Below are 19,624 nucleotides of genomic sequence, written 5' to 3'. Positions count from 1 at the left end.
AGTACACAACACATATCTTGCAAAGGAATCAACACCATCCCACATTCTGGTATTGTCAATAACTCTCCCTGTTAAATGTCAATCCCTAGGGCACTCTTTGGATAGCAAATTGGCTCACAAATAAAACTCATGAAATTAGCGTAGCTGGCCCTACCGCCTCCAAAATACTCATCACTAGTGGGTACCCCAGAGTTCAGTCCTTAGGTCACTGCTCTTTTCCGTTTACTTCTTGAGGTCAAAGATAATGTAAAAAGTTTGTGGCTGACCAAATTTGTAGATGACTGTAAATGCAGTGTTATCGTAAACTCTTCAGGGGGCCTTTCCCAAACAAACCACAGGTTTCATAACCATGGACTAAATGTAAATGACAAAGAATGTATAATAGTCTCCTTTGACAAGCATGAATTCCCATGCAGCTATTACACTGACAAGACACCCCTGAAAACTGATTTGGTAGTTTGGGACCTGGGAATCTATGTGAGCAACAAGCAGTCCTTTAATCACTATGTACCCACTACTGCGAGAAAGTACAGCTTTTAGTAAGGATATGATGTCTAGGTCCAGGAAAGTGATTATTCCACTTTACTTGGCACTTATTAGACCAATCACTTTGGATAATGCAGCCTTCAGTATGCACTTGTCCAAACACTTAACATAACCTGAACAACCACAATGCTTTCTCACCAAACAATCAAGGGCCTAAATCATAAAAACTGAACTGACCATTGCTAAACTTTGTTCTTCTCAGTATTATACAGGCTACTGAGGGGTGATCTCTGCCTTATGCAAAGAGCCTCAAAAAACCCTATCCTCTCTGATCTACTGCACATCCGTAAGTGTGATGGTGGAATAAACACATGCTCAAGAGATCCTTTTTTTTTTTAAACAAGAAACATCTTTATTAAACCATCACTTACGACACAGGCAAGCATACATTTATATAAATGAAAACAATCCACATTGACACAATGCTAGTTGCAAGCATTTTACATCACAAACCACACTGAGACACTCCCAGCTGCAAACATTATATATCACTTATAATCTAACCAATCACTTTTAGTCAAATATTACATAGCTCATTTAAGTCCTACCTTCTTTTAAATCTCATTCCTCCCCTGTATGCATTGTTCCTACAATTCCCATTTGTCCTATGTAGTTTGCTCCTTCCCTTTTCTAAAGATTTCAATTCAAGTTGTTTTATCTCTCTTTCTATATTCACTACTTCTAGTACAGTTGGTTTAAATTTTGATTTCCATTTTCCAATAATTGCTTTTTTGGCAGCCACCATAATTAGACACATCAAGGCCTTACCATCTCTAGGCAATTCCAATTCTGTATCATAGCTCAGAAAAATGATCTCCCTCGTCACACCAATCTGCCCACCCAGCATCTCGGATGGTGCATTCTGTAGGAATCCTTAAAGTCTGCCAACTCACCACACTCCCAGAAAATACATTCCCAATTACCTTTTTCTTCCACATCACACCGCCAACATTTGCTGTTTACCTGAGGAAAAAATTTCTGGAGTCTACATGGGGTATAAAACTGTGTATGTAAACATTTCCAAGCAAAAATCCTAAAGCTTCTAGATTTTGTTGCATATTATGGAGACATACATATATCCTCCCATTGTTTCTTTCTGAACTACTTATCCAATCTCTCTTCCCAATTCTTTCTAACCTCCCCTGATTGATTCTTGTAGTTATCATGCAATATTTTATATGTTCTACTAATTATTCCTTTTTAATGGCAACTTCTTTTCTAGATTGTACTAAAAACTTTACCAGTACTAGTATTTCGTTTAGGACCGCCCTATTTCTTTCTCTTTGCCTATACCCTGATATTAATCCTTGATATGAAAGGCAATCTCTATCCTGCAGTCCAAATAAAGTATTGGCATTTTCCCATTCTATCATCTTTTCCTCTCTCGTTATTTGCTCCCAATACATTGGCTTTTGCCAGTTTTGTCCAACAAATTCCAGCCCCCTCTTGCCTATTGTATATATCCCTTATTGCAGTCATCCCTATCAACAGAATCTCCTTTCTCCATTCCCATGCTGGCTTAGTTCTTAGGATACTTTCTGCTACTTTATGGATATAATATTCTGTATGGTTACCGTTATTCTCCTTAGAAACCTGCATCCAAAGTTCCATACTCTTCTTGTTTCTTGAGCTTCCCCCCTGTTTCATCATCATCCCTTTGAATTATAGCTTTCTGCTTGTGCTCTGTATAGAAGCCTTAATTGTGTAGCTCTGAAATATCCCTTCAAATTGGGTAATCCCAATCCGTCCTGTTCTACTGGAAGAATTAGCTTATCCCACTTGATTCTTGCCATATTCCCCTCCCAGATAAAGTCCTTCGTCTCTATATTAATTGCTATCCACAACTTCTCTTCTGGTTGATAAAAATATGCCTGACCTGTGTATAAGACTAATGAGACTAAAGACATTTTAACTGCTTGTATCTTACAATCCATATCCATATAACAAACCTTCCATTGGCTCAGTTTTTGTATTATCTTTTGTTTAGTCTCTTCCCACATATCCTTAGCTGCTACACCAGAATCATTTAATCCATACTCATAGATACTTCATTTTATCATGAAGCCATTAATATGGATATTGTTTAATCAATTAATATGTGGATACATAATTTACCGCTATTGCCTTTGTTTTATCTTCATTCATTTTGTATCCCGAAAAGACATGAAACTGACTCAAAATATTCCACAACACTGTAATGTCTCTTTCTGGTTTTGTCTGGTATAAAATATTATCATCTACTAATAAAGCCAGCTTTTCTTGACTACCATACCAATTATATCCATAAATTTTTGAATCCCTTATTTTCTTTGCCATTGGTTCTAAATAGATTGTGAATAACAAAGGTGAAGGAGGACACCCCTGCCTAGTACTTCTGCTCAAGCAGAAATTATCAGAGAGGGCCCCACCCACTTTAATTTTCACCTCCGATCCCTCATATAGCCTCCTAATAAACCTTATAATTTTTCAGGAAATACAAATTCTTCCATTGCCCTGCTCATAAAGTCCCAACTTACTCTGTCACATGCATCCTCTGCATCAAGACCCACCAACAAGAATGGTGTTTTCTTACATTTTGCTTCCCCCTACATCATCAATGTTTTGTTAATGTTGTCAAATGTTTGTATCCCTTCCACAAAACCACGCTGATCCATATCTATCAATTTTGACATTGCTTTTGCCATTCTTTTAACCATTATAAACATGAACTTTATAATCATGGTTTAGTATTAAAATGGGCCTGTATGAAACTGGATCTGATGGATCTTTACCATCTTTAGGTATTACAGCTACCACTGCTTTCTTCCTCTTAAAATACTGTTAAACAAAAACTTCCAGATCTTTATCAGTTTTTCCCTCCTAGCTTCCAAACTTCCACAGGAATACCATCTATTCCTGGGGTCCTTCCTGTAGATTTGGTTATATATCACACTTTTTATCTAATCTCCTCCTGTCCTAAGCATAAGTAATTGAAATTCATCTACCTCCAGCCTTGGTATATCTAATTCTTCTATAAACATTTCCATTTGCATCTTTTATTGATTTCCAGATTTCTCTACTCTATACAGACTTTCATAGAATTTTCAAAATATTTCTAATACCTCTACAGGATCTCGTTTTACTTTCCTTTTTATAGGTTTCCTAAGCTTGGTGACAGCCCTTTCTACTTTCTGTTGAGTCATTGTGCTAAATGTTTTTGTGCTCTAGTGTTATTATAAAAAAATAGTTGCTTAACAGCAATTGTTGTAAAACTGTGTATATTATTGAAGTAATCCCTTATTTTCTGCTTAGCATTCTGCAGTTGATCCTCTTATTGTTCTGTGAGATTCTCCCTATTCTGCAATACTTTAATATTTGTCAGTCCCCCTAAATAATTCTTGTCACTTCTTAACCATATCTCCCTTTCTTTGATTTACTCCCTATTTTTAAACTCTATTTTAATTTTATCCCACTCCCTAGGTATATTTTCAGAAGTATTTTCTGCCCTCTCGAATAGCTCTTGAATAATCTTGCATTTATATTACCTTGTCAAAATTTTACTGCATTGAAGCAATAAATGTCGAACACAATTGATCGATGCAGTATAATATCGAAAGAGGATAAACAAACAAAAAACAAAAAAAAATGAAAGGGCGTAGGCAGGGGGGAAAGCCCCCTGCACCCCCACACCCCCCACTACTTAAATATACCAACTCTGAGACCACACTACATTGAGGTAAATGGAAATCTCCCCAAACAGAGATTTCCGTTTACTTGGTCGATTTTCTTCACTTTCGATATTGTCATGCCGACAATATCAGATTCAATATTGTCAGCTTGTGACAATATAATATAGACCCAATAATCCCTACTACCCCTTCCTTAAATTCTTCTTTTTTCAACAGGTATGTGGGTAAGCCCCAGTGTCTCACTTTTATTTCATTACTATGTGTTTTTATTTTAGTTATTATTGGTGCATGATCTGAAATAGTTATTGGGTGTGTCAAGACTTTTAATTATATGCACATGTTCCTGTGAAATGCAAATTCCATCTACCCTAGCCCAGTTTTTATATCTTGGGGAATAACTCCAAACTACTATTACTGAATTCACATCTTCAATGCCAAATATTTTCATAGATTTCTTCAAAAATATTCTCTTTTTTTGTTATACTTTCCCTTCTGGGCCCCCCAACACATCTTCACTGCTGCAAATTAAATTCCAGTTCCCCACCTATAAGGAATATTCTTTGCTGAAAACCTGATTATTTCTCCCAGAATTGTCTTAAGCTCCATTATAGCAGTTTTAGGTAGAATATAAGTACATGCCAGTGCAATCCTCTTCCCTTGCCAGAATCCGCTTAGCACTATAACTCTGCCATTATTATCTTTTGTATCCTCTTCTGTCACTATTGGAGCTCCTCTTGCAATTAATATAAGTAATCCTCTTTTCCTTTGTTCTAGATACTCCACTGAATAACCATCCTGAATTTTTTTCTTTATCAAATTCACATCTTCAGTTCTTTCCAAGTATGTCTCCTGTAACATAACGATTTGCACTCTACAGTTTTAATATAGTTCACTATTCTTTCTTTTTTGTATTTATCTGTGAGACCATTGACATTTAAAGGTATAACAGAAATCCTCATTGTATTAAAAAGTTATTATTCCCACCTTGTATGTATAACACCTTTTTGTTAAATGCCAAGCTCCAGCTATTGTGTTGCGTACATACACTGTTTGGCAGGTTGAACTTTTATATATTTGTTTCTTGTCATATCCATTTGAGCCTGTGTCACATCTTACAAAACATTCTGTTGCATTGAAAGCCCTCAAAAAAATGAAAAAAGAACCTCCCAATACCCCCTAAAACCTACTAATTTAATAGTAACACACAAAACTATGTATGTCTTCAAATATTAAAGTTTTACCCTCCTAATTGGAACAAGTGCCCCAAACTGGCAGCCACACTTACAGACCTGAGTTAACCTTAAAGAAAGGTTACTCATGCTATGACACATGGTGCAGCCTATGCTTCTAAGTGCTAAATGGCTTTGTCTTATCTTTATAGCTCTTCCAGCTGGGAAAACTCCTGAATGCTTTCAGGGAACATTATTTCCTAGCCAGTTTCTATTTTCTTTTTCCCCCATCCAATCACTCTCTACCAGACTGTAACCAATTTCTTTATCAGATTATCTCCATGGAGACATGAAAAACAGACAATTTCCCTTTATCAGGTTGTTTCCATGGAGACATGAGGGTCAGATACAGAATTGCTACTAAGCGTACATTCATTTGCTAGGAAAAAGCCTCATAACTTTCAATATTCTTTTTCATTTACTTGCTTTCTCTTAAAATGTGTTACTAAATCAATCTAAGGTCCTTAATCCAGTCATTCCCCCATGCAAGAAAGAGGAAAAAGCACCCTAAATTTCCTTTTATTGTGTTCTTTTAACCAAACTTTTTTACATTGCAGTGCCTACATTTCTTAAAACTAAACAAAAAGTAAGAGAAAAGGGAGGAAGAAAGGAAAAAAAAACAGCAGTTCCCATTTGCAGTCCTCATTATACTTAAAATAACTGATAAAACTTTATAGTATACAAAGAAACCCATACACCACAAAATAGTGCTATTAAGAAAAATGTTTTCTTTACTTAACTGCTAACCTTCTCTTCTCTCTTCCCCTCCCCAAAGCATTTTCCAAACATTAATGACATGAAGTAGGGCATATACTTGAGTACCCCACAAGTACACAGATTCTGAAAAAGTCCAATATTTCCAGATTTTCTTGGTCTGTCATGTTTCACAAATATAATTATTGCACTGTAATCTGACATTGAGTTACTGGTTTTATTACTCTTCATCTCCATATCCCAAATCCTGTCTTTGGTTCATTCCCAATGTACTCTTGATTCTTCTAATGAACTCTTGTGCTCCCTTCCTTCTCTCTAATATTTCCATTTAAATAGTGGAAAAGATTTCACAGGTACAGTCTCTCTGTGGTCTTTATTACTAGAAGAAAAAGAAGCAGAACCTCCTTCTGTTTCACAACTCACTTTTTGTTAGACAAATGTTTGTATTTCCTCCTTAGCATGTACTTCATCAAAAATAAGTTTGCCCCTTCAGGGAAGAATACCTTAAAGACAGCTGGGTACAGCAGTTTGAATCTCACACCTGTGTCTCGATGTCCCCTGAATAGTGGAATTAATTTATCCCTCTTCTGCCTGGTGTAAAGTGAGTAATTATTTTCCACAAACACTTTGGTGTCTCCCACTTTTTTTTTTATTTTGTCCTTCAGCCATAGTTTAGTCAGAATCAACTCCATCTGTTGGTAGGATTGCATCTTTACTATAAAATGTCTAGGTTGCTTTCTCATAGTCAGATTTGGAGCATACCTACGATGAACCATTTCAACTAACAACTCTTGCTGTGAAAAGCAGTCCAGTTGCTTATTTGTGCTTTCATAAAATTAATCATTCTCTGGTATAGCTGAAAATCTCAGGTTTTCCCTATGTGTTCTTCTCTCTAATTCTATTATTTTTTGAAACATCTCTTCCTGAGCAATCTCATATTCAGCCAGCCTTTTCTTCATTTCCACTTCTGATTTTTGCAGCTTTATCACCTCATCTGAATATCTGTTTGAAGCTTCCTCCATCTTTCCAGTTTTTTGTTGTTTGTGTTGAGATACTCCATCAGTGTTTCATTTACTTTAACTAGGTCTGTGTGCAGTTGTCTTACATCTTCCTATATGTTACTAGAAGTCATGTCTGGAGGTGGCATTGCTTTTTGCTGAACAACTGGATAACTTTCCTCATCAGTGTTTCTTCCTCACTTTTTCTACTTTATTTTTTTCTCCAGGTGGTCTGTATTTCTTTTTGCCTGGCATCCAGGCAGTACACTCTTTATGTTTACCACATTGAGTAAAAGTAAAGAAAAGAGTTGTTGCAAGTTTTCATAGAAGGTTAAAGTATGATGTGATCTAATTAAGTGAAGCTACCCAGGGTCAGAAGAACTACATGATGAAGAACTATATAAATGGGACTGGAGGAGTTTTTTGAAATTACTTTTGTTTTCAGTGGTCCTAATATCTACAGGGTGGTATTCCATGCTTTTGCAACAGAAATAAAAAAACAAGGAGTCCCCAGAGCTACTGCTGCTTTTATCTATGTCAGCCAGTGCTTTATTGGTGGATCTTAATAAGTGTATGTTAGAGGAGATATTAAGTAGACCTTGAAGAGCAGGGACACTATCGGGATAATATAGAATTTGGTGGGCTACTATAAGCTGGTTATATGTGAGCAGGATGGGTAATTCTAGCCAGGATAGTTGCTATGCAGTGATGTGTCCTGAAAGGTTAGTCAATAGCAAACTTAGAAAACAAAAAAAGACACCACGGGAACCAGGCAGCACCAAAATTAGTCCTTCGATGTAAAATGTAGCAAACTGCTCAAAACCAAAACGCCAACACGTAGGTTTTAACGCTTTATTAAAGATCCGTTTTCGTCACCAACTTCATCAGAAATGAACACAGAATGCCCAATCTCATCATCTTAAATACCAGCTCCAATTAAAATTAATTGAATAATGAAGTCAATTAAAGTGTTTAAAACAAATAACTGAAATTGTAAAAAACATACTACAAAAGTGCCATCTCTTGAATGTAGTCATTATAAGAAATACAAAGTCACAGTAATAAAACCTTACAGATATTAAGTATATTAAAATAGTCTTGTATTATTAATATTAAAGTTAGTGTAAATTCAAATGACATATGCTATGGATGTATTTATTAACCGTATGTTGCCAAGACTCATAGCTTAGCGGCTCTCATTCTAAGTATTGGTGCAAGGGAGACCATTTCATTGAGACCAGGGGGCTTGGTTGATTCTAATACAATCTGCCAAAAAAGCTCTCTAAATTCAACCCTGGTCTCCCACATGCCACCCCTAGCATCAAAATGTACCACTTCCAGCATGAAAAATTTAAATTTAGATTTAATACAAAGGCGAGAGTGTTTGTAAAGTGCATTGCTTTCTTTACCAGTTCTAATCTCATGCAGATGTTCATAAATACGTTGTTTAAGCTTTCTTTCACTCTTGCCTATGTAAAATGAACCACAGGACATACATACTGCCATATAAATAATACCATGGGTATTGCAATTTGCAAATGAATTTAAAAAGAGTCTCCTATCCCTTTCCTTCAAAAAATAACTCTCTCCCACTAGTAGGTGTTTACAATAATTACATGTCCCACACTTAAATAAACCTTTCTTGTTAGGGGGCATACTAGGTTTCAAATCTATGTGCCCCGTTTCTAAGTAGTTTTTAATTGTTCTTCCTTTCCTGTATACAAATTTCAGTTTGTCAGTGAAAATGTTAGTTAAATCAGAAATTTTGGAGAAATTCTCCCATTCTCTCTCCATAATTTTTCTAATAAAACTCGATTGTCCATCAAAGGTAGTAACCAGGCAGTTCGTATAATTATCCATCTCCTGTTCCTTAGGTGGAAAAATTGTCTCACTACCACTACCTAGTATCGGGGCAAACCTAGAATTTCTAGCCGAAGACACCTCTCTAAAGATTTCATCTATGAGGTTTTCTGGGTACCCTCTACTCTGAAACTGAACCCTTAACCAATCACATTCCTTCAAGAAAATTCCATCTTCAGAGGACATTCTACTAATTCTCACAAACTGCCCTTTAAGAACCCCTCTTTTTTGTGAAAAAGGGTGTGAGCTACTAAAGTGGAGGTAAGAATTCGAGAAGGTGTCTTTTCTATATACCTTTGAAACAAAGTGTTTATCTTGTTTCTTAATAGTAATGTCTAAGTAATTCAAGGTGTCACAATCAAACTTGTAAGTGAATTTCAAAAAAGTTGTTGTACCACTAAGGTAGTTGACCATATCACCAAATGTTGTTTCATCTCCTGTCCATAGAAAACAAAGGTCGTCTAGAAATCTACCATAGAGTACCCAATTGTCCTTATATAGTGAATTCAATAGAAATTTGTTTTCCCAGTATGCCATAATGATGTTTGCGTAGGTAGGGGCACAAGGGGCCCCCATCGCTACGCCCCTTACTTGTTGGTAATATTCTCCAGCAAAGAAGATAAAATTATATTTCAAAATGACTTCCATAAGAAGCAATACTATTCTAAATTCATTATTGGTAAGCCCATTATATTCAACCAACATTTCCTCAAACCAGTACAAACCAGTATCATGAGGTATACTGGTAAAAATGTCTACTACATCCATTGTTCCAAAAGAGAGTTTTTCTGAAAACAATGAATGTTCTAGTTTTCTAAGTAGATCCCAAGAATCCTTTAAAATATTCTGGTTTGTAGAAACCACTGGTTTAATTTTCTTATCCACGTATTTAGCCAAGGGTGCTGTGACTGAACCTTCTGCTGCCACTATTGCCCTCAATGGTGGATCACTTACATTTTTGTGAATTTTTGGGATACCAAAAATCACAGGCACCCTCGGCTTGTCCACGTGCAGGTACTTGTATGTTGCCAAATCAATAAGGCCATCCAAAAGTAGGTCATTAAGAAGTAAATAAATCTTCTTATAAGCTATATTAATTTCATTAAAGGAAACCCTAACATATTTATCCGAATTATTAAGAATATCTAACATTTTACCCTCATAGAGTATTTGATCCATAAATACAACCCCCCCTCCCTTGTCAGGTTTCATTACCCAGAGAGTCTTGTCCTTACTAATGACATCCAACACATTTTTCTCTTCTGATGTAAGGTTGTAATTCCCATAATTATGTGTAAGGGTTTTCCTAAAATTGTGTTCTAAGACATTCTCAAGGTTTCTGAGTTGGGGGTGTATGGGAGGGTTGAATGTACTTCTTCGCCTAAGGACATTAGTTGGGTTAGGGACACTTGTACCCTGAAATACCAGTTCTAAATTCTTTTTTCTAATGAACAGTTTCAGGTCTATTAATAAATTAAAAATATTTGTCTTACTCGTAGGTATAAACCCAAAACCTTTAGAAAACAAGTTAAATGTAACATCATTAACAAGAAATGAGGAAGAATAATTATAGATGGAAAAATCACCACAAGTCCATTTAAAACCTGTATTCTTAACCTGATTAGTCAGTTCCATTTGACTGGATTCCTCACTTGAGGTCTCCTTTGGTATCCCTGGTAGATTTTTGGGTTAGAATCAGTATTGTATTTGGACCTAAGCCTCTCAGATCTTCTCAGTGGAGGAAATTCACTTTCATAAATCTCATTACCAAGAAATACCTCATCATTATCTTGGGTTTCAGGTTGATACCAATTAAAATTCCTACCTCTAGTTTTTGGCTTCGGGTAGTGTGTTCTACTTTTACATTCTTTGAGATCCCTATCTATTTTATTAAGTTTCCTGTTTTGTACCTCACCACATTTAGCTTCAACATCTTTCAAAACTTTAAAATATTTTAGTTTCTCTTCTTCAATAGTGTATATAAGGTCAGAGGTAATGCTATGATTCAACTGCTCTATTCTCACATTAAGTTTTTCAATTTCATGCTCATTGTTTTTAATAATAGCCCTCATAATGTCCACACCACATTTTTCAAATGCTATTAACAAATCGTTGTGAAAATCACTGCCATCCACAACATTATTAGGGTACTTACAAATTCTAAGTCCCTTAGGCACAATATTTAATGACAAACAATGTTTTAAATAGCAATTGTCCATTTGTAGCATTTTTAGTTTGTGTAAAAAATACTCAAAATCTTCCAATCTCGATTTGTATGTCCCATTATTAAGCATAACGGTCACATTCTTTTTAAAATCGTATTTAGCATTAAAAATGTCAGCGAAAAGTTTTTGAGTACCTTCAAAACCATTGCCATTAGTCTTTGTCCGATTAGAATGAGAAATACAAGGGCTACCAGTAGTAGCAAATGGACTTCCTTCTTGAATAACATTATCCAAAAGTCTGGGAGTATCGTTAAGGCTGTTCTGTGCTTCATTATTGTTGTCTATAATGTACTTGCGAGTACCACGCTCCGTTTCTCCCCTCGCTCTACTCTCAGCTTCCTGATTATCTCGGGGAGGTAGCGACATGAACAACGAAGACACGGATTGGGTCAGAGGAGTCAGGAGGCCCACAAGCTGTGTCAGCTGACCCACCAGTTTACGCAGTTCTCCTAACTCGGAGCTGCGTTGTAAATTTCCAGAATTGGAACTGGAGCTGCCCGTAAGTTCCATCCCAATAACCGACTAAGAAACCAACACAGGCAGGTGTCAACTAGACCAGGAAACAAAAAAAGACACCACGGGAACCAGGCAGCACCAAAATTAGTCCTTCGATGTAAAATGTAGCAAACTGCTCAAAACCATTACGCCAACACGTAGATTTTAACGCTTTATTAAAGATCCGTTTTCGTCACCAACTTCATCAGAAATGAACACAGAATGCCCAATCTCATCATCTTAAATACCAGCTCCAATTAAAATTAATTGAATAATGAAGTCAATTAAAGTGTTTAAAACAAATAACTGAAAATGTAAAAAACATACTACAAAAGTGCCATCTCTTGAATGTAGTCATTATAAGAAATACAAAGTCACAGTAATAAAACCTTACAGATATTAAGTATATTAAAATAGTCTTGTATTATTAATATTAAAGTTAGTGTAAATTCAAATTTACATATGCTATGGATGTATTTATTAACCGTATGTTAATAACCAATTTTAATTGGAGCTGGTATTTAAGATGATGAGATTGGGCATTCTGTGTTCATTTCTGATGAAGTTGGTGACGAAAACGGATCTTTAATAAAGCGTTAAAACCTACGTGTTGGCGTTTTGGTTTTGAGCAGTTTGCTACATTTTACATCGAAGGACTAATTTTGGTGCTGCCTGGTTCCCGTGGTGTCTTTTTTTGTTTCCTGGTCTAGTTGACACCTGCCTGTGTTGGTTTCTTTCAATAGCAAACTTAGCTATTTTATTGTAGCAGGTGTTTAATTAGTTGTCTGTGCAATGTGCATATTGAATTTCATGCTGTGATCTATGATAACCCCTAGAAGTTTGGTGTGTTGAACAGGTGTGATAGAGGTGTTATTAGGTGAAAGTATTGTGAATGGTGGTATGGGGTCTAAGGCTCTAATGGGATGGAATATCATTAGCTGGGTTTTATTGGGGTTAAATATTAGTTGAGAGTTGGCTTACCAGGTTCCAACAGCAGTAAAGGACTCTTGTGTCAATTTTTGGAAGAAGCTTTGACCTTGTTTCCTGCCTTCGCTAGTTTTTGGCACTGCTCACAGGTCCTGCAGTACCCTGTTACATGCCTTGCAAGCACAGGCCAATAAAAGTTCTGCATAATACATCTCTTGGTGTACTTTATGTCCATATCACCTGCAAAAGGGATGCCAGGGGCTATGGCTAGAACAACCAGGCAATAGGCTCTAGGCACTACCAACTGCTGTATTATCTCACCCTCTAGCCTTCCCTCAGGAATCCACTCCCTCTAGAGTAACCCTTTGTTCCAGTATACAGACTCCCCTTTTCCTTGAGAATAAGGTGCCTCCCTAGCTACCTCCATCAAATGTCTTAGTGTAGAGCTGAGCCTGTCGCAGCTCTGCTTTTGTGGCTCTTCCCAGTGCCCCTTCCACGGGAAGTCTGGTATCCTCTGACAGGAGTACCTTACTATCAACCTGGGTACTACAACTCACTCTGCCCTTGCAGTCACCCTGTCCAGCAGCTGTGGCTTACCTTCACTCTCACTGCTACAGGGTAGCTCCCTCCCTGAAATAGCCACCTCACCAGCCCTGGCTTCAGGTGTGGTGCCTGTCTGGGTCTCCCTCAGGCTGACAGACCCACATGCTTGTCTCCAAGCCTGTCCAAGTATAACTGCAATAACACAAGGTACTATATTATCAAAATCATTCCCTATCAGGACATCCACAGGAATATTCTCAAACACAATTACTTGCTTGCTTCCTTTCCACCCTCCCAGTGAGGGTGAACCCTGACCAAAGACATTTGGAATGGGGCCCCTCCTAAAGCACTGACTGGAGTGGACTGCCCAAGTAAGTACTGTTTCTCTTTAACCACTGCAATTTCACAATGGTTATGTCAGAGGCTGTGTCTCTCTTAGCAGTGGCCTGTTTTCCATCCACTAAGATAGGATATAACCTCTTGTGATAGTTTGGTACCCTTGTTGTCTCCAGACAACTTACCACTAGCATACTGTTATTCCCACTTGCTGGGCCCCCCACCATTTGTTCCCCACCTTGCCTCTATGGACATTTATATTGTACATTGCCCCAGTGGTTACATTTAAAACATTTAACCCTTGATCCTGGCTGTGAACCTAAACTAGTGGCTTCCCCTGTTACTGGTGGACTCTGTTGGGGCTGTTTACGCTGCCCACCATGGATTCCCTTATATCCATGTGCAGCACTTGGTATCCCTTTCTTGTACAGTGATGCCCTGCTTCTAAGTGGAGAATCCCTTTCTTCCCCAGCTCATCTGCAGAGTTGCATTCTCAGTCTACCAACCATATTCTCATGTCCTCAGGCAAAGTGCTAAGGGCTTGTTCCCTCACCAAAACATCTACCAGCCCTCCAAAGTCGTGACCTGACACCCATTCACCCACCTATGAAAATAAGTGCTTAACTCAGCAATATAATCACACACACTTTCATCAGCCTCAATATTATGCTCACAAAACGTTTTTCTGTTAACTTCAGGTGTTAACTTAAAACATTCTAGTAAACAGCATTTAACTTTTTCTTAGTTTAAACAATCAATATCAGGCAATTTAGAAACAGCAGTTGCAGCTTTACCATGAAGTAAGGGGGTCAGGAACCGTGTCCAAAGCCCTTGGTCAGCATTATACTGTTTAGATACCATTTCAAATATATGAATAAAGCTATCAAAATTATCATTCTCTGTAAATTGTGTAAGAAATTTACTGAGATTTGTTGCTTCTGGGGTTTGGTTATACCCATCGCCATTATCTCCACGACCCTGGAGAAGCATCAGCATCTTTTTCTCATGCTGACGTTGTTTCTCATTTTCTTCAGACTCTAAATGCTGCAGTCTCTCTGCTGATTCTACTTTGACCTCCAAATGCTGTAGTCTCTCTGCTGATTATAATTCTAAATGTTTGGCCTCCAGTTCAAGTCACTTTCACTCCAGAAGGATTTTTAAGTCCTCTGAGGAAAAGGTGAACTGTCTCATCTCTGAGGGCTGCAAATTCCCATCATCAGACTGGTTATCCTCCTGATGCTACTCTGAGCTACAACTAAGGCTGAAATAATTTCCTCTTTAGTCAGGTTGTAATACACCAGTCCTTTGGCTTCACATCCCTTGGCCAACTGGTTCTTTGTCAGCTTGCCATAATCTTCTGCTGACATCCTTGCCTGGTCTCCCTGACTAAATTAAACTAACAAAAAATAAAAGCTGTTGTGATATGAAACTCTGAATGTCTACCCTGTGGCTGCTTGAGACTACACCTTTAGTGACAGCTGCTTACACGCTACAGAAGTTCAGTATCCACACCACTGCTCACCAACATATGATACCCACCACTGCCAGCAATATTTGGCATCCCCACTCTGGGCCAGTAATCAAGGTGCCTGAATCCTCATCACTGACACTGGAGAGGGATGTTCACATGGAATACAAATGGATACACTCGGTATTTCCAGGTGCAGAAAAAGCACCCATGGAACACGATCCATCTGGGGGCTTGCTCCTGTCTATATCTGTCCATACCCCCAATAAGACTCCCCACAAACACAGCTTAGAGTTGAGTCCTTAGCTGGGGATCGAAGCTAAGTCCTCTTACAACCTCTCCATGAAACCAGTGCTTTGTGTCCCTGCTCCAAGCAGCTAATTTGCACACGCACAGACATACACACATCTGGGAAAGGCTGGCATAGATTCATCTGCTATGAACTCCTTCTGCCCAGACTATAAGGTAGTTATCACTGCCACCAGAACCATTGCCAGCTACTTTAAGGCTCTTACAAGGGTACCCAATTATACTGAGTGAAAATAATATTAATAAAAATGATAATATTGACCAAACAGCAAGGCTTTCAGAAGTGGCCAGGGTTATCACCAAATAAATATTTGCAAATATTCTCAAAGTTAAATATTTTCTAATGAGGACCGGCCACAATGAAAAGTTTAAATATATTTAATAATAAATAATAAAAGAACAAAAAATACTAAATAAATATTTACAGTAAACACCAATGTTTTAGTCACAGGGAATACTAAAAATAACACTGATGGAACGTTTCACAGTTACAGAAAAAATATATTTTGCTAATCTCATGGTAACACATAGGTGCTAAAATCCTGTCAGCTTCTAGTGGTGAGGGATAGTGTGGGAAATAGAGTCAGATGACCAGATATGATGTCATTGTGTAATCAGCTCTGAAATAATATTTGGATATTAGTAGAAAATTGCTCACAGCATTCTACATTCTCTCTTGGATCTGACAAGGACCACTCACATCAACTTGGCTTGCTCTATTCAGTAAGAAGGATTCTTACTGAAAAGAGCAAGCCAAGTTGATGTGAGTGGTCCTTGTTGTCAGATCCAAGACAGAATGCAGAATGCTGTGAGCAATTTCCTACTATTATCCAAATATTATTTCAGAGCTGATTACACAATGACATCATATCTGGTCATCTGACTCTGTTTCCCACACTATCCCTCATCACTAGAAGCTGACAGGATTTTAGCACCTATGTGTTATCATACACACAGACAGAGCTTTGCTTAGATGTGGTGCAGCTGCTGTAAGTCATAAAACCCTAGAACTATTCCACTGTTCCTACATGAGCTACAACTTACTCTCTAGCACAGACATTGCATTTCTGGCTCCATTCAAAAACTGTGGGATAACATCTTTATGGCCTAACCCATAAAGTAATTTAATTTCAAACATATTTTGAAATTTAAGATTAACCTCTTTCCTTCTGCTGAAAGATATACATTTAATTCAGTTACAACAATGCATGCACATTTCTTTTCTTTCCAGCAGTTCCCATTGTTAACACATTCCAAAACAAGCAAATCTTACAAATACATTTACACCAGAAGCATCCATACAAATCAGCCTGATACACAAATGACATACAACTATTTAGAAAATTCCAGCTAGCTGTGCTGGCACATGCTACAGATCTACTGCCCCATTTCTCCTGGCATGGCTGGCACTGCCTCCTATTGTCATAGAGAGCAGTACATAAATTCAAACAAGGAACATATAATGGGAACAGACTAAAACATAATGGGTTAACATCTTTATTTCAAAGTTCATTTTTCATTAATAATAACAACAATGATGATGATGATAAAAGGAACTCTGCAGCAAAAGCTGAGCTGGCTCTGTGGAGCATATTTTTTAAAGATGTCATGAAGGACTTGAACAAGAATTCTGCATAAATTGAATAGTTTAGCATATCAGCAGTACTCAGCAAAAGTAATGTGCCCTCAAGGTATCAAGGCAGCATGCTGTTCTTACCATGAATTGTACAGCACTGTACCTAGGCCATATTTATAAATTCACATCGGCAATGCTAGTTTTGTAGATCCTGCTTTAGCAAAGTGTGTGCTACAAAAATGGCAGGACTTCTTGTATACAAACCCTCCTCCAGCCCGTCAGAATAATGGCCCTCTGGCAGCTATCTGTCACCCTCATGGCTGAAGGTAGACAGGACGACGGAACAAAAGTAAACAATTTGTTGCTGAGAATGGGGGCTGAAGGTCAATGAGATGGAATACAGAAAAGACATAGAAAATAAATATTCGGACCTCCCCAAACCATTACTTTAATATCAGATCTTGTTTCGGTTAAGAAAGGGAACCACCAGTTATAAACATTCATCAGGTTAATTTTTAACTTGACACAGCAAACACGGAGAGAAAAAATGATTGTGAAAGAGCACGGTATAAATATAGACTACAGCAAAGAAAATTAATTACCTGGAAAATCTCAAGGCCAGACTTACAAAAATATACAGCAGCAAATCAAAGTAACTGAACACCATGAAGATCAGCACAGATGAATCACCCATCTGTTGAGACTCATCAGCTTAGGCAAACATAACTACAACATTATTGAGTCCGAGGCTTTCAGCAAAGGTAAATACATCCTCATTAGCTCAATGGAATACCAGTCAGCTCAAAAAATAAAGATACTTCCTCATATTGCTTTTTCAAACAAAAACGCAGCTAAGACACCCACACATAGGCACATTCATTTATTCACACATCATTTATTCAATAATATCACATAAAAACTCCTTCAATAATTCATATTCTCTCTCCTTTTTGGTGCTGATTTAGTAATTCATTTCCTGTCAGGACAACATTTTAAAAGAACTCCTTCACTTACCATTCACAAATGACACAAACCAGTGCAATATTATGAAGACTGCAGCTTAGTTACATACAACAGAAGCATGTAATTTCTACAGAACGATATCGACCAGTACAAAGATAACGGGCATCAATGTTTTGTCATTTGCATCATACTTTCATTTTCATCATTTCATCAGATTAAGTATCTGGCCTCTGAGGTAAAATGAGCTACAGTTACATTTACATTTATAACACAGCAGGGGAAAACAGTGCCTGGCCTTTAAATATATGTTTTGTATAGATTTTCCTTTAGAACATGTGTCTTCATTAAACTTGTGCTACAAGTGAATGCACACTCAAAGAGTATGAACAGAAATAGCTTTACATGGCCCACTCAGTGTGGTCATTCACTTACTCAACAGGTACGTTACGTTACGTTACAGGTGCAAACTTACTTCAGTTCTACTTTTTCTTATGTATCTCTAATGTTAATTTATATCTGCAGTAAGCTGCCCTAGATTCTCTGATACTTTTTAACTTTGCCATTTGTGAGGAAGGCTTTTTAAACCATCTACCAGTGTCTATGTGGGGAAAAAAGTCTCACATTACTTGCAGGTTGCTCCATACCCCCATTCTTCTCAGCTGCTATGGCTTACAAACAGTGATAAGGTTTTGTGACCACAGATTAACCTTGTTACTCCTAGAATTATGGATTTTCTTCATAACTGTAGAGCTATTTAAGAGTATATACATTATTAAATAAGCAGACTGAACTTACAGAAGGATTACTATCACTAACTATATGGCGTCTGATATCTGAACTCATTTTCTGAAGAATAGGAAAAAGTTCCCTTTGTCACACTCTGGTGTGACTTTTACAGGCCAGTGCTATGACTATGAATGCTCAGATGGAAAGACGTAGCATCCCCCCTTTTTTTTAAATTATGTCCAGCTTGTTTTCATACTTCTTCTGAAAAGTGCTGGCTGTACTGTGCTGATTGAACATTTCCATCATGATTTCTCTCCACTTCTTCATTCCTACCAAACGTGCTCATGCTAAGTTGCACTGGTATCTTATCATTTGGCTTTATGTGCATAATCCTGTACTATTCTGGATGCAGTCCTCTACACAACCTGAGCCCAAACTCTGAAGCTAAATAGTGGAAGCAAACAGTTTGCTCAAGGAGAGGCTTTACCACCTATCAACAAATAGAGGTAATGAATGTTTCTATCCACTTGTGACCCTACTCCTTCTGATTCCCACTGTTAAGGCCATCTTTCTTTGTACTACACTCCTGAAATGAATTCTCACCTTTAAATAATATGATGCAGTTAGCCCAATTTCTCATTTCACTTTTTTCTTCAAAGCTCTCCATGACCCTTGTAACTCTCTGTTTTTCCTACAAGATGCACAGATTCACATTAAATTGAACCTAGCACATACAAAACAATTCCTCACACCTTCCAAACACTTGTTTTATCATTTGCCTACCATCTGGCAAGAGCCAGCACCATATATTTTATATTAACTGGTGCTAGTGCCTTTGGGGGGGGGGTGTAATAACTGCCGTAAATCTGGACTGATGCCCGCTGTACCACTCCACTACACTCACAGTTGCCACCGGTTCTTGGTGGTCTAGAGGCAGATGGCTTCAGTTTGATATAGATTCTTGCATATCATGATTAAATGTGGTCCCGCATTTCTTTTGGAACTGGGGAAGCAGAGCAACGCAACTGTTCTTGCACACTG

At 37.6% G+C, this 19,624-nt stretch overlaps 1 protein-coding gene across 1 annotated transcript in view; it reads right to left on the bottom strand.

The window, feature by feature from the left end:
* TMEM63C (transmembrane protein 63C) overlaps nucleotides 1-19,624 on the bottom strand; it is a 2,716,247-nt gene that overhangs the window by 1,702,462 nt on the left and 994,161 nt on the right. The window lies entirely within an intron of this gene.

This window comes from Protopterus annectens, chromosome 6.part0 (assembly GCF_019279795.1).
Source record: "Protopterus annectens isolate FY-2018-M chromosome 6.part0, PAN1.0, whole genome shotgun sequence".
Taxonomy (NCBI): domain Eukaryota; kingdom Metazoa; phylum Chordata; order Ceratodontiformes; family Protopteridae; genus Protopterus; species Protopterus annectens.
This window is presented reverse-complemented; position numbering and strand designations above follow the sequence as displayed.